Raw genomic sequence first — 23,688 nt, 5'->3', positions numbered from 1 at the left:
TACATATATATATATGTATGTGTATATATATATATATATATATATAGAGAGAGAGAGAGAGAGAGAGAGAGATTCTTCATTTCATAGAGAGATTTTTCTCTCTCGGTTGTGTATGTCAGAGGCCTAAGACAAAAGTGAAGATAGACTGACTTCTTTCTGCATTTCTGTCTCTTCTTTCTTCCTTTTTTTCAGCCCAAGCACCAAATATTTATGTTCTAAGCACTGGGCTAGATGCCAGGGAACAAGAGATGAGTAAGATACAGTTCCTGATATCAAGGGCTTTCCAATCTAGTGGGAAAGATAGAATAAATAAATACAAGAAATAAAGTGTTGTAGATTTTTGATAAAAGTCTGTACCTCTAGGGAAAAAGGAAGAAGCAGTTATATGTTGGAGGTCCTGACAAGTCCATGGGTAAAATGATGTTTGCAATGATTATGAGCTTGTAATTATCAAATGGACAAAGTGAGAAGAGTGTTCCAGAAAAAGGCGGCAGTCCAAGAAAACTAAAGAGAATTGAAATGGTAAGTGAATGTAGGATGGTTTAAATAGTCCTGGTATGGCTGGGATATAAGAAGTGAATATGAGAATAATACAGAGAAAGGCACCAGAGAGATAGCCTAAAACATTTTGGAATAGCTTTGACATTTTAGAAGCCTGGAGTTTGTGCTAAAGAGAAAATAAACCTATAGAAGGGTTTCTTGTTTATTTTAGTTACATCATTCTTGCAGCCAAATGGAAGACGGTTTGCAGAGAGGTCCAGAAGGAAGGGAGAGAAAGGAGAGTCTTTTAATAATTTAAGCAAAGATGAAGATCTAGACTAAGGTAGTAGCTAAAGCAATAGAGATAGAGGAATAAACACAAAATAAATATATTTAAGGAAGCCCTACCAGTATCAACTGAGTGGAAGCAGAGGGACTATTAGGAATTGTTTGTCCAATGGCCACCAAGACTAGAAGGTAAGTAGTCTGAATTCTCAACTTTTTAATATAATAATTGGTTGTGGATCAATGATTACCTAGTTATATAAAGGACAATAAAATATTTTTCTGTAGTTTCTCTGTATGGAAGGGTGTCTTCAGGTGAGTTTCTTTTCTATATGTTTCTCTCTCTTTCTGTCAATTTTCTTGTTGTTGTTTCTATTTTACAAAATTTCTGTGGGGAAAGAGAGTTTGGGCTAATTTGGGGAAAAATTTATTTCTTTGTATATAAATCCATTCACTGAACACTTGCATAGCACCTGCACTATATCCTCAGATATATGGAAAGAAAAGGATCTGATCAAGGACATCAACTTAAAGATTTCATACATAATTGGGAGAACATATGGTAACCACTACTCTATTAAGTAATTTCCATAATGGAAGTGTGTGTGAACTGCAGAAGAATGCAGAAGAAAGTAAAGTCTGCTTGAGGTCACACTTGAAAAATGAATAGTTTGCCATCCAGAGAGGGGGACAGACAGAATGAATACATTTTATATTCAGAATTTTGAGACAAATAAGCAAAGGAGGAATAAATGTTTCAGAACAACCTGGGGAAATGGTAGGAGATTAAACCACTTAAAGTAGGCAGGGCCCAGGTTACAGAGGGCCCTCCCAGGACAAAACATGCAAGAGTTATGGTATGATCAGAATTGCATGTGCAGAAAAAAAAATTAGCATGAGTTAAGCTTGTGCCAGCACCGTGATGAGTACCTTAAGTAGAGTATCTCAGCCAAATGAGTGGGAATAACACAATTTTGAAACTAGACACTATTTAATGGTTAAAGGATCCATTGAAGAAGAGGATATTACAATCATCAATATATATGCCCCTACTATAGGAGCACCCAGATACCTACAACAAATACTAACGGACATAAAATGAGAAACTGATGGGAATACAATAATAGTAGGAGATTTTAACACCCCACTCACAACAATAGACAGATCCTCTAGAGATCCTAAAGGACACAATAGAAAAGTCAGACTTAATCGACATTTTCAGGACATTACATCCAAAAAAATCAGAATATACATTCTTCTCAAGTGCACATGGAACATTCTTAAGAATTGATCACATACTGGGGCACAAAGCTAACCTCAACAAATTTATGAGCACTGAAATTATTTTAAGTAACTTCTCTGACCACAGTGGTATAAAACCAGAAATCAACCACAGGAAAAGAAATGAGAAAAAACTTACTACACAGAGACTAAACAACATGCTACTAAAAAACCAATGGGTCAATAAGGAAATCAAGAAGGAAATTAAAAAATACCACAAGACAAATGATAATGAAGACACATCCACTAAAAATCTATGGGGTGCTGCAAAAACAGTGCTCAGAGGGAAATTCATAGCAATACAGGCCTTCCTCAAAAAAGAAGAAAAATCTCAAATTGACAACTTAACCCACCACCTAAATGAATTAGAAAAAGAAGAACAAATAAAACCTAAAGTCAGCAGAAGGAAGGAGATCATAAAGATTAAAGGTGAAATCAATAAAATAGAGATTAAAAAAACAATAGACACAATCAATCAAACCAAGACCTGGTCCTTTGAAAAGGTAAACAAAATTGACAAACCTCTGGCTATACTCACCAAGAAGAGGAGAGAAAAAATCCATATAAACAAAATCAGAAATGAAAAAGAAGTCACAACAGATACTACAGAAATACAAAAAACCATGAGATAATACTATGAACAATTGTATGCCAACAAATTTGACAACCTAGAAGAAATGGACAACTTTCTAGAGACTTACAGCCTACCAAAACTGAATCAAGAACTAGATCACCTGAACAGACTGATCATTAGAAATTAAATTGAATATATCATAAAAACACTCCCTACAAATAAAAGTCCAGGACCAGATGGCTTCACAGGTGAATTCTACCAAACATACAAAGAGAAAATTATACCCACCCTCCTTAAACTTTTTCAAAAGGCTGAAGAAGAAGGAACACTCCCAAAGACACTTTATGATGCCACCATCACCCTAATTCCAAAACCAGACAAAGATACCACCAAAAAAGAAAACTATTGGCCAACACTTTGAGGAATATAGATGTAAAAATTCTCAACAAAATTTTAGCCATCCGAATACAACAACATATAAAAAAGATCATACATCCCAGGTGCACAAGGATGGTTCAACATATGCAAATAAACCAACGTCATACACAACATTAACAAAAGAAAAGTCAAAAACCACATAATCATCTCAATAGATGCAGAAAAAGCATTTGACAAAGTCCAACATCTCTTCATGATCAAAACTCTCACCAAAGTGGGTATAGAGGGAACACACCTTAACATAATCAAAGACATTTATGACTAACCCACAGCAAATACAATACTCAATGCAGAAAAGCTGAAAGCCTTCCCACGAAAATCTGGAACAAGACAAGGATGTCCACTCTCACCACTGTTATGCAACATAGTACTGGAAGTCCTAGCCCCAGCAATCAGACAAACAAAAGAAATAAAAGGCATCCAAATAGGAAGAGAAGAGGTAAAACTGTCACTGTATGCACATGACATGATACTATAGATAGAAAACCCTAAGGACTCAACCCAAAAACTACTTGAACTGATCAACAAATTCAGCAAAGTAGTGGGATATAAGATTAACATTCAGAAATCAGTCACATTTCCCTATACTAACAATGAAATATTAGAAAAGGAATAAAAAATACAATACCTTCTAAAACTGCACCCCAAAAATTAAATACCTGGGAATACACCTGACCAAGGAGGTAAGGGACTTATATGCTGAGAACTGTAAAACATTAATCAAGGAAATTAAAGAAGATGGAAAGAAATGGAAAGCTATTCCATGCTCCTGGGTTGGAAAAATTAATATTGCAAAAAAGGCCATATTACCCAAAGCAATCTGCAGATTCAATGCAATCCCTATCAAATTACCCATGACATTTTTCACAGAGCTAGAACAAACAAACCAAAAATTTATATATGGAACCACAAAAGACCCAGAATTGCCAAAGCAATTCTAAAGAACAAAAACCAAGCAGGACGCATAACTCTCCCAGACTTCAGGCAATATTACAAAGCCACGGTCATCAAGACAGTGTGGTACTGGTACCAAAACAGACAGACAGGCCAATGGAACAGAATAGAGAACCCAGAAATCAACCCTGACACCTGTGGTCAATTAATCTTTGACCAAGGAGGCAAGAACATAAAATGGGGAAAAGACAGTCTTTTCAGCAAGTGATGCTGGGAAAACTGGACAACTGCATGCAAACCAATGAAACTAGAACACACCCTCACACCATGCACAAAAATAAACTCAAAATGGCTTAAAAACTTAAATATAAGACTAGATACCATCAAAGTCCTAGAAGAGAACATAGGCAAAACATTCTCTGACATCAACCTTATGAATATTTTCTCAGGTCAGTCTGCCAAAGCATCAGAAATCAAAGCAAAAATAAACCAATGGGACCTAATCAAACTGACAAGCTTTGGCACAGCAAAGGAAACCAAAAAGAGAACTTACAGAATGGGAGAAATAGTTTCATATGATGCAACTGATGATATTTTGGAGGGCTTAATCTCCAAAATATATAAGCAACTTATACAACTTAAGAGCAAAAAAGCCAACGACCCAATGGAAAAATGGGCAAAAGACCTGAATAGACATTTTTTCCAAGGAAGATGTACAGATGGCCAACAAACACATGAAAAAAATGCTCAACATCACTGATTATTTGAGAAATGCAAATCAAAACTATTATGTGGTACCACCTCACACCAGTCAGAATGTCCATCACTAATAAGTCCACAAATAACAAATGCTGGAGGGAGTGTGGAGAAAAGGGAACCCTCCTGCACTGTTGGTGGGAATGTAAGCTGGTACAACCACTATGGAAAACAGTATGGGGATACCTTAGAAATCCATACATAGAACTACCATATGAGCCAGTAATCACACTCTTGGGCATATATCCAGACAAACCTTTCCTTGAAAAAAACATGTACCTGCATGTTCATTGCAACTCTATTCACAATAGCATGGAAACAACCCAAATGTCCATTGACAGATGATTGGATTAGGAAGATGTGGTATGTATACACAATGGAATACTACTCAGCCATGAAAAAGAATGAAATAATGCCATTTGCAGCAACATGGATGGAACTAGAGACTCTCATACTGAGTGAAGTAAGTCGGAAAGAGAAAGGCAAATACCATATGATATCACTTATATCTGGAATCCAATATAAGGCACAAATTAACCTTTCCACAGAAAAGAAAATCATGGACTTGCAGAATAGATTTATGGTTGCCAAGGGGGAGGAGGAGGGAGTGGGGATACTAGGGGAGCTTGGGGCTAACAGATACAAACTATCGCCTTTGGAACAGATTGGCAAAGAGATCCTGCTGTGTAGCACTGGACACTATGTCCAGTCACTTATGATGATGGAGCATGATAACGTGCGAAAATAGCATGTGTACATGTATGTGTAAGTGGGTTACCATGCTGTACAGTAGAAAAAAAACTGTATTGGGGAAATAACTATTCAAAAAAAAAAGAGTTGGGCCAATGACTCAAGTTCTTCAAATACCTATCATCTTCAAAATGTTTAATGTGTAATTTGTATAGTTATTATAAAGAACAGGTGTTAGCTGCGAAGTATATGACATGGTAGGGGTAGTTATATTACTACTAGCAATAAGCGCTATTAGAGTTAAAATTCAAAACTATACTTGATTCCAAATACATATGACACAAGCCTTAATCAGAATGTTGCAGCCCCTGGGACTGCAGTGGGTATGTAACTCATTCTGAGTTGACCAGTTAACTTTGAGACTTACATGGGAGATAAGATCAAACAATCTTTTTCTGATAGATGTAGAGCAATGAGAATGTGAACCTAGAAATCTTTGTCATCTTTTGCCACCATGTAGCATGAACTAGTCAAGAAGTAAAGCTAAATTCAAGGATAGCAGAGTCAAGAAAGTAATGGTAAGCCCTAGTTCAACTGGGCTTGAATGAAGTCGGCTGTAACTACGAATTTTTTTTCGGTAAAGGAGCTAAGTAATATAATAACCACAATAAGAAAAATAAATTTCTTGAGAGTTCCCATCATGGCTCAGTGGAAACAAATCTGACTAGTATCAATGAAGACTTGGATCTGCTGTGGCTGTGGCTGTGGCTGTGTCTGTGGCATAGTGCAGCAGCTACGACTCTGATTCTACTTCTAGCCTGGGAACCACCATATGCTGTGAGTGCGGCCCTAAAAAAAGACAAATAAAGACTAAAAATAAACAAATTTTCTTTTGGCTTAACTCACCTGGAATTGTTTTCATTCACTTGTCTCCAAGAGTACTGAATAATAAAATTGGAATTAGCAAAATAGACACTCCCTTTGGAATAGCAATTATGTAGGGATGGGAGGGATTGTAATCAATAAGGGGAAAGGACAATATTAGGAAGTAGAAACAGTGTACATAGGTCACTTGTTCTATAAGATGGGCTATTTAAAAACTATTTTTAGAGAGTTTCTGTTGTGGCTCAACTAGTGGATACCCAACTAGTATCCATGAGGATACAAGTTCAATCCCTGGCCTCGCTCAGTGGGTTAAGCCTCCCACATTGAGCTGCAGCATACTTCACAGATGTGGCTCAGATCCCAAGTTGCTGTGGCTGTGGTGTAGACCTACAGCTGCAGCTCCGATTTGATCCCTAGCCAGGGAACCTCTATATACCCCAGGTGTGGCCCTAAAAAGAAAAAATAATTTTTTTTAAGTTAAAAAATATTTTTAAGGAGAAGGTTCAGTAGCTAGAGTGCAGACAGAGTTGAGGAAGTATTCGTTTCAAAGATGGGAGAGACTTGAGCATGTTTATAGACTAAGGGAAAGATGCCAGTGAAAAGGAAAAGGTTGACAGTACTGAGAAGAGAAGGGATAATTAATGGAGGAAAGTCCAGGCAGAGACAGGATATGATGAATATTTCTGTTGCCACGAAATCTCTAGTAAGGTCTAGTGTCTGCTCAGATGGTAAATTTGACTAAATATGTCCAATTCTTTTATTTAAATTTTTTTTTACTTCTTCAGCATGTCTAAATATATATTTTTTATATCTTCTCTTATCTCTCTTCTTTTCTAAATCATATGAAGCCTTAGAACATCCCACTCTCCCACCGAAAACAAACATGCCAATAAACAGAAATAAAAGTCCCTCTTCAAACTGGCAGAGACTTTCACAGCCAAAGGAACCCCAGGATAACCGAAGGAATCTCAGCAGAGTCATTTTGTAGGTTTTTAGGTTCTGCTCTACTTTTTTTTTTTTTGTCTCTAATTTTGTACAAGCTGATGCACAGAAACAATGGGGAAGAGGATTACGTCAAATGTATGAAAGAAATGGCAGGAATCCAATGGGAAAGACATGCCCTCTGCATTTGGCAGCAGGAGTGCGGGGAGGCAGTGGCTTTGTAAAGTGATGAGTCACACTTGAACAGATGCTCTGGAAGGAATTAGTTCAAGAGAAGGCTGGAGAGCTCCCGGACGTGTATGAGTGCCTTGGGCCATTAGCAATATGTGTGTGATCACAGAGAGACAAGGAAACCCTGAGAGCCTCAGACCTTCTTTTTGGAACCAGCGCAGAAAAGGATCCTTGTTTCTTGTGCCTCTGTGCTGGGTGGAAAACCACAGCCCTTCTGTGCTAGTGAGAGAGTATGTCATCAGCACTACTTTTAGAAAACTTTATCTTGATCTAGTGTCTATAATACAGATTTTAAATATGGTAACTAGATAAAGCAAGCCAAGACTATGAGGAAAAGATTAATCAAAAGTCACCTGGGCCACAAAATCAATGAGCTTGAGAAAACCTGGGTGAGAGATGGAGGAGAGAAGAGAAAACTTTTTCTTTAACTCAGAATTAACCACTGAAAAACAAGGAAGAATCTGAGCTTCAGCAATTGACTAGCATAGAGACAAACCCGAAAATGATAGCCAGGCCAAAAACAAAACCCAATTTAAATATTAAACTTACCTTTTGAACATTATAAACACCGAATTCTATGTGTGCCATCAAAAGTTTCCATTTCTTGTGCTAGTAAACTGTGCAAGATTTAGTGCCTTGAGTGGAGAAGAGCTATCTTTTTGCAGTAATATTCAAAATAAATAAATATAGATATCTATAGACATAAATAACAGCTATTATGATTCTATTTGTAGCACTGTTTCATGGTAATCATATACCTTTGAACAGCAGTAATAAAATTCCAGTCTTACAACAATCAATCACCTTTTGATCTTGTGGTATAGAATAATATAACTCTTTGTTATACTCTTGAATGTTCAGATTTGACCAGACAATAAAATATCATTAGTCTTTTGTAGGTTAAATTATCAAAAGGTGACCTAAATCCCCACAAATTGGTTTTTTAAGTGAAGTCCCATGAAATCAATATAATTCTGTGGTAGAAAATACAGCTGAATTTGTTAATTGGTTCATAAAGTATCATTTTGTTTCTAAAGCATTAAATGAGAGGTCAAGAAAGAGAATTGGTTTCAGGCCAGCTAGAATGGATAAAGAACTGTTAGGATAGAGGCTGTTGATTGAGGGCATCAGAACACAGCTTCGGAGTGTGCCAAAACAGGAGCTGTTGTAATATAAAGCTTAGTTTTTTTTTATTTCAAAATACCAAAAGTTCTTAAGAGGAGAGAGGAGAGAGAACACTTCTTGTTCTGGGAACCCTAGGTGAAGGCACAAAGCCTGTACAACCCAACTGTGATAAAATGAATTGACCTTTCCATTATTTCACTTGCATTTGCTTAGGAGAATAACCTTGACCCTGGATTACTGTGGAATTGGACTGAAGTCTCTGCAAACTGTCAACATCTCCATCATATGACTAGAATGATGTCAGTAGAGCCAGTGGTCTGAGGCCAGCCGTGAACAGTGAAGGGATGTCCTTTAACCGCACTGCAAGTTAGGGGGATTGTTTGGCTTTGACTTTCAAAAATCGCCAGAGAAGAATGTTCTTTGTCTCAGGCTGTTTGAAAGGAGCTGGAAGCTGTAGGTAGGTGAGAGCTGATTGTCTCCAGTCTCCCTTTGCAAGGAATTTCTTGGTCTTTTGCCTGGTTTACTTTACCATTTGTATTACCTCATTATTCTTATTTTCCTCTGGTGTCCTGCCCTGAAGAACTTTTCCTGAATGTGATTTTTCTGTCTCTCTCTTCAGAATTGACCAGGTAGAAATCTAATAAAGAATGTCACAGTGCTGCCCTCAAGGATGTGACAATCGGAACTTTTGCACGGAGTTCACAATCTGTAATTAATGCAGGACTTCTCAGGAAGCCTTTTGAAAAAGCCCCTTACAATATATTTTCCCCATTCTACAGATTCAAAAACTGAGGTATATTTTTAAAAAATGGAAGAAAGTAACAATTCTAATGGTCACGTGCCAAAATATCGCAGTAAATAAAGAGTTCTGTGCATCATCCTGCATTAGGTGCTAGACTTTTTAAATACATCAATTTTAATTCCCACCTTGATTTTGTAAATTAAATAGCATTATTTCCATTTTCTGCCTTGTCTTAGGGCTAGGGTTTGACTCCATGCCTATCTCCTTCTAAAGCTTGGTCTTTGTCTCATCACACAGCTTTGCTTCCCAATTGAGTTAATAATTTTATCACATCTTTAAGTAGTAGTACATTAAGTTTTCAAAAACATTTTTAACTATTATTTTACCCTCACAACAATCTTTTGCATTTAATAGAGATTACTTTTTCGTACAGAGTAAGAAACTGAGAAAGAGATGTCTGACCTGCTCCAAGTGTTAATTACATTTGTAGGAATTAGAATTTAGGCTTCTGTATTGAAAGACAGGGTCATTGACATTAGATCACACTGTCCGTTTTTGAGTGTTTATTTTGGGATAATGCCCAAAGCAGTTAAGGTCCATGACGTATGTATCAGAATTTCCACAAATAACCACCTAACTTTACATGACATTAGTAAAGCTGTAGGTAAGAGGGACTTTTGCACATGGTAGAGAAAAAAATGCAGTTATGTTTTCTGACAGCAGAAACCCTATATCCTCAACAACTAGCAATTTTTTTATTTTTTATTTTTATTTTTTGCTTTTAGGGCCACACCCATGGCATATGGAAGTTCCAAGGCTAGGGATCAAATCAGAGCTGCAGCTGCCACCATAGGCCACAGCCACAGTAACTCAGGATCTGAGCCAAGTCTGTGACCTACACCAGAGCTCACAGCAATGCCAGATTCCCAACCCATTGAGTGAGGCCAGGGATTGAACCTGCATCCTAATGGATACTAGTTAGATTCTTATCTTCTGCACCACCATGGGAACTCCCTGAGAAATATTTTTTAGTTTGACTAGGCACACCATACTAAATTCATCTATACACTGAAAATTCCACTAGACTTCCCAGTGTTAGGTCTTTCTTTGGATACCCTCAAAATGGCCTTATATCCCTTGAATGCCTACAAGTTGTTAATCATGGTTCTAACTACTAGAGATGCAGCAGTAAAAAAAAATAGAGAAAAATTCTTTCCTCTTCCACTATACATTATAGTGTAGAAAGAGAAAGAGAAAATCCCCCTTGTGGCTCAGATGGTTCAGTACCAATGCAGTGTCTCTGAGGATGCAGATTTGATCCCTGGCCTCAATCAGTGGGTTAAGGATCCAGCTTTGCATAGGTCGCAGATGTGGCTCAGATCTGATGTTGCTGTGGTTGTGGTTGTGGTGTAGGCTGGCAGCTAAGTCTCTGATTTGACTCTTAACCTGGGAACTTCCATGTGCTACAGGTGCAGCCCTAAAAAGAAAACAAGAAAAAAATTTACATTTTTTTTTAAAAAGAGAGAGTCAACAAAAAATATGTTATGTCAATTGGGGATGGCAACAATGAAAAAAGATAAAAGCAACTTACAGAGTGTTTGTGTGTGTGTATGTGTGCGGGAGAGCAGTTTTAAATACATTGCTATGGGAGGTCTCATACATAAGATGATATTTGACTAAAGGTATAAAGAAGATGGGAGAGATGTAGATACTTAGTAGGGTGGGAAAAAGCATTTTTGAATGGAATATTATTCAGCTATGAGAAAGGAGGAAATCTTGCCATTCGCAACAAGCTGGAGGAATCTTGAGAGCATTATGCTAGTGAAATAAGCCAGACAGAGAGCCATAAATACTGCATGGTATCACTTACATGAGAAATTATTTTTTTAAGTCAAATTCATAGAAATAGTAGAGGAATGATTGCCAGGGCCTGAGGGAAATAGGGACAAGAGAGGGGAAAAAGAGAGGAAAGAAAAGTAACAACAATAAAAACTCTCAAACCCTGAGAAAGCGCACTCGGTGAAATAGGGAGAGAAGATGGAGAATTTTTTATCCCAAAGCCAAGTGATAAAAGTGTTTATGGGAGTTCCCACTGTGGCACAGCAGAAACGAATCCGACTGGTATCCATGAGGATGAGGGTTTGATCTCTGGCCTCGCTCAGTGGGTTAAGGATCTGGTATTGCCATAAGCTGTGGTGTACGTCACAGATGCAGCTTGGACACTGCATTGCTGTGGCTGTGGCGTAGGCTGGCAGCTACAGCTCTGATTTGACCCCTAGCCTGGGAACTTCCATATGCCAAGGGTGCAGCCCTAAAAAAAAAGTTTTTTTTTTTTTAAAGCAAATAAATAAATAAATAAATAACAATTTTTTAAAAAGTGTTTGAAGAAGATTGAGCCATGATGCCAAACATTGCTTAACCGTCATGGAACAACTAATACCAAATGTTGCTTCACAATCATGGCAAGAGAACTGATTAAAAGCTTTAACAATGAGAGATTATTCCTGACTTGGACAAACTGTTTCAGTGGACAGACAAGGCCCTAAAACCTGATTGTATTGTGTTAAATAGATACTAGAAGAGAGGAATGGAAGGCAAAAATAAAATACAATGTTATATTTCAGTACAAGTGAAGAAATGGGGCAGTAATCAGAGAGGACTGGGGTGACTGGAATAAGGAGGTATTCGGTTGCATATTCTGATGAGGTGGGATTCGAATCTGGGGGTTTAGGGAAGTGAATGAAGTGAAGGGAAACCTCACTGCCATATCTGAAGACACAGGGTGTTTTCCAGGTGACTGATGCTTTAATCCAGAGGGTCTGCAGAATGGTTCCAGGAATTGGATGACAAAAGATGAGGGTAGATTAAGAGATATACAGAGCCACATAGGTCTGGGGTCCCAGAGATGGTGATAACCTAGGAATCAAGGGCTTCTTGTGACTGATAAAAATAACAATAATAGAATAAAGGGATTAAACCTGATGATCTTTAAGCAAATTAGAGGGATATGGTTGTGAGTACTGGAACTGGGGAAGGAGGCGGTGGGGGTTATGGAGTGCCTGGAAGGTTTATTACATGCTATCAATAAAGGCCAAATGTTTCTCTTTTTCTAGGCGGTGGATTTTTAGGCTTTTTCCTGACTCTGATTTTATACTGTGCTCCAATAACCATTAAGTAAATGCTTGTTGACAAAAAGAATAGAAGAATTACATTCTTCCAGAAGATGCTAAAATGCTAAATGAAACTTCATTCTAAATGGGATGGAGTGATATGTGATAGACCAGGATGCTTTTTAAGAACAACTAGGAAAGCCAGATAACCTGAAGACCTGTTTAACAATGTCAGAGGATGCTAAAGAAATAGACAATGGAAAGACTAAGAGGTTGTGTGCAACATGTACTTGACTTAAAGTACCAATCATGTGACTGATACTCTCCTTAAGGCAATTGTTGTGTTCTGGGGATGTGTAGGGTTGAGACAGCAAACTAACTGCTGTTAGTGTCCAATGGTTCTTGAAACGTCTGCTGTTTCCCTACTTTGGGGGTGAACAGTTGCCAAAGCGAATAGCCATAGGTCCATTTAGGAAAGGTCTGAGGGAATTTCCCCAGCACACACTTCCAACAGCATCATAGGGTCCTTCCTTTCAGGGGTCCCTGGGACCTGGTCAGTGGGTTCCAAACCTGAAGACTCTCTCAGATCTGATAGTCAAGCAAGGAATTGTGATATTTTCCTTCATCTTCCTACCCTCCCATTCTTGCTCTTTTGTTATTGTTGTGATTGGTTTTGAACAGAACTTCTGTGGGCTGCCTGTTTCTCTTTTTCATGAGGACATCATACTCTATCCACCATCTAGAGAGTTCCCTTTGGGCCAAGTCTGCTTAGCTCCTCAGCTCATCCTCTGACCTTTCAGGTCATCATGGTAATGACAGCCTCTCAGCTTATTGCAGTTAAGTCTTTCCACCTGGTCTTTTTTTTTTTTTTTTTTTTCTTCTTTAGGGCCACACCCACAGGACATGGAAGTTCCCAGGCTAGGGGTCAAATCCAAGCTGTAGCTGCTGGCCTATGCCGCAGCCACAACAACTTGGGATCTGAGCCCTATCTATGACTTACACCACAGCTCACAACAATGCTGGATCCTTCACCCACTGAGCGAGGCCAGGGATTAAACTCACATCTTCATGGATACTAGTCAGATTCTTTACTGCTGAGCCATGATGGGAAATCCCTCCACCTGGTCTTTATTATCGTGATGGGGGCCCAAACATTATTGCTATGGCTATTCATGCACCCGGCTCTGTGACCACCTCTCCTATTGTCATTCCTAACTGGCAGAGGGGATGTACCTCTGAACTTTACAGTGATGCTCATGGCCCTCATACCAGCATGTGACTGATGGCCTTGGTGTGGTTCTCTGGACCTCCTCCTGGAACATTATCCTTTAATGGGTCTCTGGTTTTACGTCATACATCCTTGTCCTTCCTATGGTATAGGCCAGGGCAATTCAGGAGTTTCTACTTTGCCATGAGTTTTCCATCTTGTTTTCCTGACTTTAAGAGCGCAGCAGCGAATTTGCCACATTTGCAGGGGTCCTTGGGAGGCCATGAAGTCCCATTGTCTCAAGTACACCTGAGTAAATCAATCCTTGCTGTCTAGTCGTACATTCTAGCACCCTTGATCAAGCCCCGTCAGAATCCAATCAGGAGTGCTCACAGGGCTAATTCTTGCCATTTTTTACATATATAATGTTTTCCTCCTTTCTGAGGGCTAGCATGTCCCCTGCCAATTTATATTGGGAATTAACCCAATTATCAGCCTAGCAATCAAGAGAGGAGGAAGTGGGGGAAATCCTGAGGGAAACACCTGATAGTGGAGAAGATTCAGCCATACCTTTTAGCATAGCAGAAGTGCTGGCTCTTGCAAGGGACAGACAGGCTACTTCTGCAAGCCTGAAGGGCTCAGGGGGAGTTGCAGAGTCCTTCCTTTGGGGGAATCCATCCAGATGTTTCCATCTCATGCTTCAGGATCTCAGGTTTTATCCACCAGGGCCATGACCTTCACGTATCAGGATGGCTTTGCCTGAGTTTTCACATGTGTTTGGAGTACTTCAACCCCAAGTAAGTCTTCAGCCTGTCACTCAACCATGTGGCCCTCTCAACACAGGTGATGGGGGCTCAGTGTAAGCCACCCAGCCCAACAGAAGGCTTCTCTGGCTCTCATCTTTAGTTCCAACTGCTTATGAGGCTTCAGTCTTTCTGCAGGGTGTTAGTATCACTTAGCAAAACACAACTGCCTCTGCTGTGTTTTTAGGTATTCTCTTCCCTGCCCCTTCCATGCTTTTCTATACCTGCCTCATCAACTTGCTACAACATACTTTTCCAATAAAACATTTTCCCAGGTCACCTCCAGTAAAATCTGGCAACTGAGCTGCAGTCTGGGGCGAAGAATGATCTGTGCTCGCAGTCAGCTGGATTGGTGTCCTCTTTACCTGCTGGGTGTGTAGCCAGTGAGCAGTTCTCCTCATCCTCCTCTCACTGCCTGTTTCCACAGGATACCCCCAGTACCATTTGCGTTAGTCAAGATACTCCAAGTAGCAAACACCAAGAGAAGAATAAACCTGCAAGAATTACACCGGGGGAGAACACCTATGAGACAACGTGGGCAAAGGCCATGGAGGGACTAAGTGAGCAGGCGGATCATGTACAAGTCAGATTGTAAGTAAAGGACAGAGAGAAGGAAGTTTGGGTAGAGGATCCTAGAGTGCCCTGCAGTCTAAGAAGTTTCAGCAAAACTGTCGGTGAGTACAGTAGCCCCTCTTATCCAGGAAGGATATGTTCCAAGACCCTCAGTGGATGCCTAAAACCATGGCTAGTAAGGAGCCCTACAAATACTACATTTCTTCCTTTCTGTATATACCTATGATAAAGTTTAATTTATAAATTAGGCACAGTAAGAGATTAACAACAACTAATAATAAAATGGAATAAATATAACAATATACTGTAACAAAAGTTATGTGAATGTGGTCTCTCAAAATATGTTATTGTACACATTTATCGCCTTTTCCATCTTAAGCACTTATACATTGTGGCCATAACTTTTGCAATTTGTGGTGCAACAGCAAACTAACACAGATTTCTTATTCTTTCTTTACAGCTTTACAGATTGAAGATTTGCTCTTATCATAGATCTTAGCAACTTCCACGTGCATTTTTTTTCTTTCTTTAACTAGAAAACTTTCACCTTTTCACTTGAAGGAAAGGCTTTACAGCTTCTGTTTGGCATCTCCAAATTACCAGCATCACTGCTCTTGTGTTTTGGGGGCCATCATTAGGTAAAATAAAGGTGACTGAACACAAACACTGCAATACTGTGACAATGACCCACTAATCAAGAGGGCCATTAAGTGACTAACACTCAGGATATACTTGACAAAGTGATAATTCCCATCCTGGGTGGCAGAGAACTAGACTGTGCTAGATTTCATCATGCTATTCAATTAAAAGGGCATACAATTTAAAAGTTATGACTTGTTTATTTCCAGAGTTTTCCATGTAACATTTTCAGGCTGATGTTGAGCACAGGTACCAAAACCGTGAAGAGTGCAACCACAGATGAGGGGGGACTACTGTTCATGAGCCAAGTCAGCTGTCAGAAGAGTTCCAAATCTACCAGGAAGGAGCCTGTCTCAGAAGCCCTGCAGAGCTCAGTCATTGGCTGGGATGCTGGTAGGAGAGGAATTGTAACCATGGGGATCTGTAGCATCTGGGTCCTTGGTCAATGAAACTCCCTTGAAACGGGGGTCTTGGAAGTATATTCACATGCCACAACACCTTGGTTTCAGGAGTTTTGACTATTGATTTATTTCTGGTTTACTCTTTACTCACAAAGCAGAACTTCTCAAGAGTCTTGATAGAAACCTTAGTTTTAAGGTTTTTTTCTTGAACATTTTTGGAACCATTCCCTTCTTCCTTTACAGCCACTAAACTCTAGGGTTTGTCTCCCTAGGACTTTAGTTTGTGTGTGTGTTTCATTTTTGGCCTCTCCATGGGCATACAGAGTTCCTGGGCCAGGGACAAGATCCAAGCCATAGATGAGACCTACTGTGACACCTGATCCTTAACCGACTGTGCCAAGCCTGGGATCGAACATGCAACCCAGAGCTCCAGAGATGCCGCCAATACTGTTGGGCCACAGTGGGAATTCCACCTCTCCCCAGGACTTTGAGACTTCTTTTTTTGTTTGTTTGGTTGGTTTTTTTTTTTTTTTTTTTTTTTTTGCTTTTTAGGGTGGCACCCAAGGCACATGGAGGTTCCCAGGCTAGGGGTTGAATTGGAGCTACCGCCAGCCTATACCACAGCCACAGCAACACTGGATCTCTAACCCACTGAGCAAGGCCAGGGATGGAACCCACAACCTCATGGTTCCTAACCAGATTTGTTTCCACTGCCCCACAACACGGGAATTCCGGACTTTGAGACTTCTGATCTATGCTTAATATTTTAGCTTCTTACCAGCTGCTTTCTGCTTGGCATCTTGGCCTCTTGATCAAATCATGGGGAGCTTAGAAATCAGTGAGACATTGAGGAAAAATTGCATTCAGAACTCACGTCTCTGTAATTCACCTTCCTTCAAGACATTGGTCTCTATGGTCCTAGCTGCTTTGGTGGCCCTGAATGCAGTTTTTATCTCCTCAAGTCAGTGAAACTACTGCCAACTCCATGGCATACTCTGTTTGACCATTCTTGCATTGTTAGTTTACCAGCAGATATGCCGACGGAAGAAGGCGCTAGTAAAAACAAGCTTAACTCCTTCTTAATGCCTTCCCAGTTACCTAGGAACTGTGCCCTTTATGTTTTTGGCTGTCTTGGTTGCTCTCTGATGCCAGTATTTATTGTTTTTATTTTATCAAGTTTTTTGAGTTATTCTAGATGGCAAACTTAATCTGATTTAGTCAGCAGTTCAGTCACAGATGTCATAGAATATTTAGTTTAAAAAATATGAATTATTACCCTTGGGAACCCACTTCCCTCTTAGCTCTTAACATTCACGCCACTCAGACAAAAGCAAATTAACATGTTCTTCCTAAAGAGAAAATATATTCTCTACAATATTTTTCTCACTATGGTCTCATGTCCCTGCTGTACTGTACTTCTTTTATCTTATAATGAGATAGACTTTGGCTGTTTTAAATGTGGTTGTTCATATTTCTGCATATGAAGCCAGGCATCAGGCGTAATATTTTAAGACATTAATAAAACTGTATGTACCTTTGTGTGTTGGAGGGAGGCTGGGGGAAGTGTTGTAGAGGTGGCTTGTTCCTTAGCTACTGTCTCCCCGGGAAAACCTGGTACTAAACTAACGTTTTCATTGAAACTATGATTTTCATGACATCAAATCTACTGTTTCTCTGATTCCGTAAGTGAAACTGACATGTTTACAATAGTAGCAAATAAAGAATAAAAGCATCAAAGGGAGAGGGCATACTTGAAATCATTCTGAATATATTGTAAGTATACAGCTTACATGACATTTCTGAAAATCTGAACTACTGAATTCAGTAGTTTCTGGAATTAAAAATTATTTGCTATGAACCTAGGTTTTAGGTACTTAATAAATAGTTGCTCAAGTTCTATATTTTATGAATATGTTTTTAATGCTTTTGTGGCAATTATTGACTTTTATTTCTATATATTCATTGATTAATATTTTATTGCTATATAATTTCTATATTTTCCTATCTTCAATAGGAAAAAGGATAATAGAGTTTCCTGGCAGTGTAGTGGGTTAAGGATCCAATACTGTCACTGCTGTGGCTCTGGTCACTCTGTGGTGTGGGTTCAATCCCTGGCCTGAGAACTTTTGCATGTCATGGGCACACCAAAAAAAAAAAATAGGAAAGAGGATATTAATTATGTTATTCAGGATAACAATAAAAATTAAATTAGTTAACATATTTCTTTTAAAACCCTAAATTAATAACAGTAATAATTATTTGTGTTAAGTTTTTAATCTTCACAGCAATTGTATGATACAGATCTTGTTCACAGTTCACAGATATGGAAATTGAAAATCAGAGTTTTAATAACCAGCTTAAATTTACATGCATATAAGTGGAAGAGTCAGGAGCTAAAGCCATGTTTTAGCATACACACATCTGCTCCTGGTTATTCAATCAAACGCTAAACCTAGGTTCTTCTGAAAAGGAATTTTGCATCTGTGATTAAAGACTCTAATCAGTTAAATTAATTGAGCAGGAGTTATCCTGTGTGGGTCTGAATTAACTGATTGGAAGTTCTTTAACATATGCTCCCACCTGTGGACAAGTGTTGGCTCCTTCCTCTGGGCTCCTGCTAGCTCCTGACTCTCTCTTTCTTCCAACAGACTTCCACAATTACATAGGCAAATAGCCATAAATATAAATTTGGTTCTAAATATAATCTCCTACTGCTTCAGGTTCTGCTTTTCTGGTTGAATCTTGACTAATACTCCTTCCTTCACTGTGAATCTAATACCTCAGTCGAGTCTAAATGTTGGTCAAATTCAGATTGAAAATGTGGGGAGGGAAGTTCCCGAAGTAGCACAGGGGAAATGAATCCAACTAGGAAACATGAGGTTGCGGGTTCGATCCCTGGCCTCACTCAGTGGATTAAGGATCCGGCATTGCGTGAGCTGTGGTGTAGGTCACAGATCCCACGTTGTTGTGACTGTGTCGTACGCCGGCAGCTGTAGCTCCGATTCGACCCCTAGCCTGGGAACCTCCATATGCTGTAAGTGCGGCCCTAAAAATCAAAAAAAGAAAATGTGGGGAAGAAACAGTGAGTTTATATAGAGTGTGAAGGGAGAGACAAGCCAAGGAGAGAATCTCTTTTATTGTATCTTTATGTCTAGATATTGAACACATTTTTTTAAAAGAATGATTTTCCTCTCACTCAGATAACTTAGTTCAACAACTGTTGATGTCTTTTCTAAAAGTATATGACATTAAATAAATAAAACCGGTAGGTATTGGTATTGGTCTGGTTAGGCTGTTCTCTTGCTCTCTGTAGATCCCTTGTCCCACAGTCCCTGCTTCACTCACCTGACTCCAGTCCTCTTAATTATAAGGTTTAATTAGCCCCAATAACTGATGAAACCACCTGATGTCAATTCCCCGTATAAATGGTACACTTCTCACCTGAGTAGGAAGATGGTTGTTATGATCTGCCCACTTCCTGCTGCACACAGTGGGGTGTCACTCCAGGACACTCTGTAAGGTCCTCCATCTGATAAACTGTTGATGTCTCTATGGCTGTCTTTGGACTCTTTGTCCAGTCTCAATACTGGGCAACCTAAGGACATGAAGGCATGCGTGGTGCAACCCAACAGTATTGGATTAGCGAGAGTGGGAGATATGACATATCAACATTTTTGGGGGTGTAAACACTTGGATTTGAATGCAGGAGTTTTGGATTCCATAGCAGAAGTTTTGCTGCTATTAGATTTATACTTGAGAATTCCCCACAGATTAGCCTAAAGATACTTTTCTACAGAGCATTCTCTTATAACCTGCTCAGTAATATCCATGCAAAACAGAATGTCTCTTTTAATTAATGAATACTGGCAATACAATGTATCTAATGAAAAAAACTTTTATGGACTGAATGTTTGTGTCCACCCCAAATTTGTATATTGAAGCTCTAACTCCCCATGTGATGGTACTTTGAGATGGATCCTTTAAGGAGGTAATTAAGGTTAAATGTGGTGTAAGGGTGGGGCCATCATCCAATAGGACTGATGTCCTTATAAGAAGAGGAAGAGAGGGCTGAGTTCTTTCTCTCCTCCTCCCGCATACAGGAAGATGTTAGGTGGCGTAGAGCGAGTGACCACCTGCAGACCAACAGAGGAGGCCTCAGAATAAAACCTACCTTGCTGGCACCATGATCTTGGACTTTCCAGCCTCCACAAATGGTAATAAATATGTTTCTGTTGTTTATATCACCCGGTCTGTGGTATTTTGTTATGACAGTCTGAGCAGAATTAGAAAAATACTAGACTTCTGTATTATTGCTTATATGTGGAATCTAAAAAAAAAAAATGATACAAGCGAGCTTATATACAAAACAGAACTGGACCCTAAATCATAGAGAACAGATTATGGTGACCAAAGGGGATGGAGGAGGGATAAATGAGGAGTTTGGGATTAGCATATACATACTACTGTATATAAAATAGATAACCACATGGAATTACAATCAATATTTTGTAATAACCTATAAAGGAAAAGAATCTAAAAAAATTTGTATGTATGCGTAATTGAATCACTTTACTGTACATCTGAAACTAACACATTTTAAATTGACTATAGTTCAGTAAAAAGAAACTAGACATAAAAGATGAATTTTTATTAAACGGTTAATAAATTTTATGTCCTTAACTATCTCAAAACACATACACTACAAAAACTTTTTTAACATTTTTATTTTTCTAGGGTTGTAATTTTAAACTATATTGAATGCATGCAGAGAATGTAGTAAGCATGACAGATTTGGAAGAAAAAACAAGTGGGTATTGCAATCTACAGCAATCAATGTAGGATCTATCTGCTTGCTGATTGCTAATCTAAGTAATGAGGAGCCTAGAAGATTCCTTCCTATATTTCTGAGCTGGTTAGCTATATTTTTGCTGTGTGTTTCTTTTTTTTTTTTTTTTTTGCCATTTCTTGGGCTGCTTCCGCGGCATATGGAGGTTCCCAGGCTAGGGGTCTAATCGGAGCTGAGCTGTCGGCCTACGCCAGAGCCACAGCAACGCAGGATCCGAGCCGCGTCTGCAACCTACACCACAGGTCACAGCAATGAGCAAGGGCAGGGATCGAACCCACAACCTCATGGTTCCTAGTCGGATTCCTTAACCACTGTGCCACGACGGGAACTCCTGCTGTTTGTTTCTTAAAAGCAAGTACATATGATATGATCTGGTGTTCTTATTAACAGAATGTGACAACTGAAGAAAAAAGACCCAAATCATCCCTTTCTCTTTAGGGACCATAGAAAGTTCTAATCAAATTCTTATGGCAATTCCTATATTCCTCAAATTCCTATAGAGAACCTTAAACCTTTAACTCAGTTTTTTTTTTATTTATAGAAAGAGGATGGGTAAAAGTGACTTCTAGGACTATACAGCTAAATCCCAGTTAAATATACCTTTGCAAAATACTCTTTCTGCTCCAACTTTTATCCTTTTTTATTTCAAAAATATATCTAACTTCCCAAAGTGGCTACGAAGGACACATTTCATGTCACGTAATTATTTAGAACTTGTTATTAATATTTAATGCGTGAATACAGAGAGTATAAGTGGAAAACCAAAGTTGATTGATAAACAGAATAAACATATGAAAATGATTTAAAACTTTTGTTTCAAAGCAGTTGCTTTTTTTCATTGAAATACAGTTGATGTACAATATTAGTTTCAGATGTACAGCATAGTGACTCAAAATTTTTTATATTTTTTCCCTTTAAAATTATCATAAAATATTGGCTATATATCCTGTGCTGTACAAGATATCTTTGTGGCTTATTTATTTTATACATAGTGGTTTTAAACCTCTTAATCCCATATTTCTGTCTTGTTCCCCTTCCCTTCTTCTCCCCACTGGTAACCCCTAGTTTGTTCTCTACATCTGTGAGTCTGTTTCTGTTTTCTTAACATTCATTCTTTTTATTTTTTAGATTCTATAGATTAGCAATAGTATATAGTATTTGCCTTTCTCTGACTTATTCCACTAGGCTTAATACTCAGCAAGTCCATCTGTGTTGTTTGCAAATGGCAAATCTTCATTCGTTTTAATGGCTGAGTAATATTCCTCTGTGTGTGTGTGTGTGTGTGTGGTGTGTAAATAATGTGTACTGCATATCCTTTATCCATTCATTGGTTGATGGACACAGTACTTTTGTTTTCTTAGGATATATACCCAGCAGTAGAATAGCTGGATCATATAGTGTTCTATTTTTAGTGTTTTGAGAAACCTTCACACTGTTTTCCATAATGGTTACAGCAATTTACATTCCTACCAACTGTGTACAAGAGTTCCCTTGGAGTTCCTGTTGTGGCGCAGGGGAAACGAATCTGACTAGTATCTATGAGGATGCCGGTTCAATCCCTGGGGTCGCTCAGTGGGTCAGGGATCTGGTTTTGCCGCGAACTGTGGTATGGGTCTCAGATGCAGCTCGGATCCAGCATTGCTATGGCTGTGGTGTAGACAGGCAGCTGCAGCTCTAAATAAACCCCTAGCCTGGAAGCTTCAATGCACCACAGGTGTAGTCCTGAAAAGACAAAAAAAAAGTGTTCCCTTTTCTCCACATCCTCACTAATGTTTGCTGTTTGTAGTCTTTTTGATGATAGCTGTTTTAACAGATGTAAGGTGATTGCTCACTGTGGTTTTGATATGTATTTCTCTGATTAATGATGAGCATCTTTTCATGTGCCTACTGGCCATCTGTATGTCTTTCTTGGAAAGATGTCTATTCAGTTCTTCTGGCTATCTTTAAATTGGCTTTCTTTTTGGTATTGAGTTATATGAGCTGTTTATATATTTTTTGTTATTAATCCCCTATTGGTAATATCATTTGCAAATATTTTCCCTTTCAGTTGGCTGTCATTTCATTTTGTTGGTTTCCTTTGATGGGCAAAAGTTTGTAAGTTTAATTAGGCCCCATTTGTTATTTTTGTTTTTGTTTCCTTTGCCTTAGGAGACAGATCAAAAAAAAAAATACTGCTATAATTTATGTCAAAGTGTTCTGCCTATGTTTTATACTAGGAATTTTATGGTTTCTGGTCTTAACATTTGGGTCTTTAATCCATGTTTAGTTTATTTTTGAATGTGGCATGAGAAAATGTTCTAATTTCATTCTTTTGCCTGTAGCTATCCAGTTTCCCAGTGCCACTTACTGAAGAGACTGTCTTTTCCCTATTGTATATTCTTGCCTCCTTTGTTGTAGATTAGTTGACCATAAGTGTGTGGGTCTCTTTCTGGGCTCTCTGTTCCATTCCACTGATCTATATGTTTGTTTTTGTGCCAGTACCATACTGTTTTGATTACTTCATTTTTGTACTATTGTCTGAAACCAGGGAGGGTGATACCTCTAGCTCTGTTCCTCTTTCTCAAGATTGCTTTGGAAACTCTACTTTTAAATTTCATGAAAGTCTTTAACTACTTTACAACGTATTTTCCTTTTAAACAAAATCCAAGTTGGAAAAATTCATCAAGTATTTATGATAAATTCACTTTTTAGTTCATTAGCATTCCTTTTAAAACATACAGGAGTTCCTGTTGTGGCTCAGTGGGTTAGAAAACCAACTAGTATCCATGAGGTTGTGGGTTCAATAC

The 23,688-nt window shown here is 38.7% G+C and overlaps 1 long non-coding RNA gene across 1 annotated transcript; it reads left to right on the top strand.

Annotated features, from left to right (window-relative positions):
• On the top strand, window positions 375-20,264 carry LOC106510350. Its single transcript, XR_001308778.2, has 4 exons — window positions 375-522; window positions 8,795-9,038; window positions 14,871-16,048; window positions 20,157-20,264. It is a non-coding gene; the product is annotated as an uncharacterized LOC106510350 (long non-coding RNA).

The sequence above is a fragment of the Sus scrofa genome, chromosome 5 (genome assembly GCF_000003025.6).
Source record: "Sus scrofa isolate TJ Tabasco breed Duroc chromosome 5, Sscrofa11.1, whole genome shotgun sequence".
NCBI lineage: Eukaryota > Metazoa > Chordata > Mammalia > Artiodactyla > Suidae > Sus > Sus scrofa.
The sequence above is the reverse complement of the archived record's forward strand: the minus strand, read 5'-3'. Positions and strand labels throughout refer to the sequence as shown.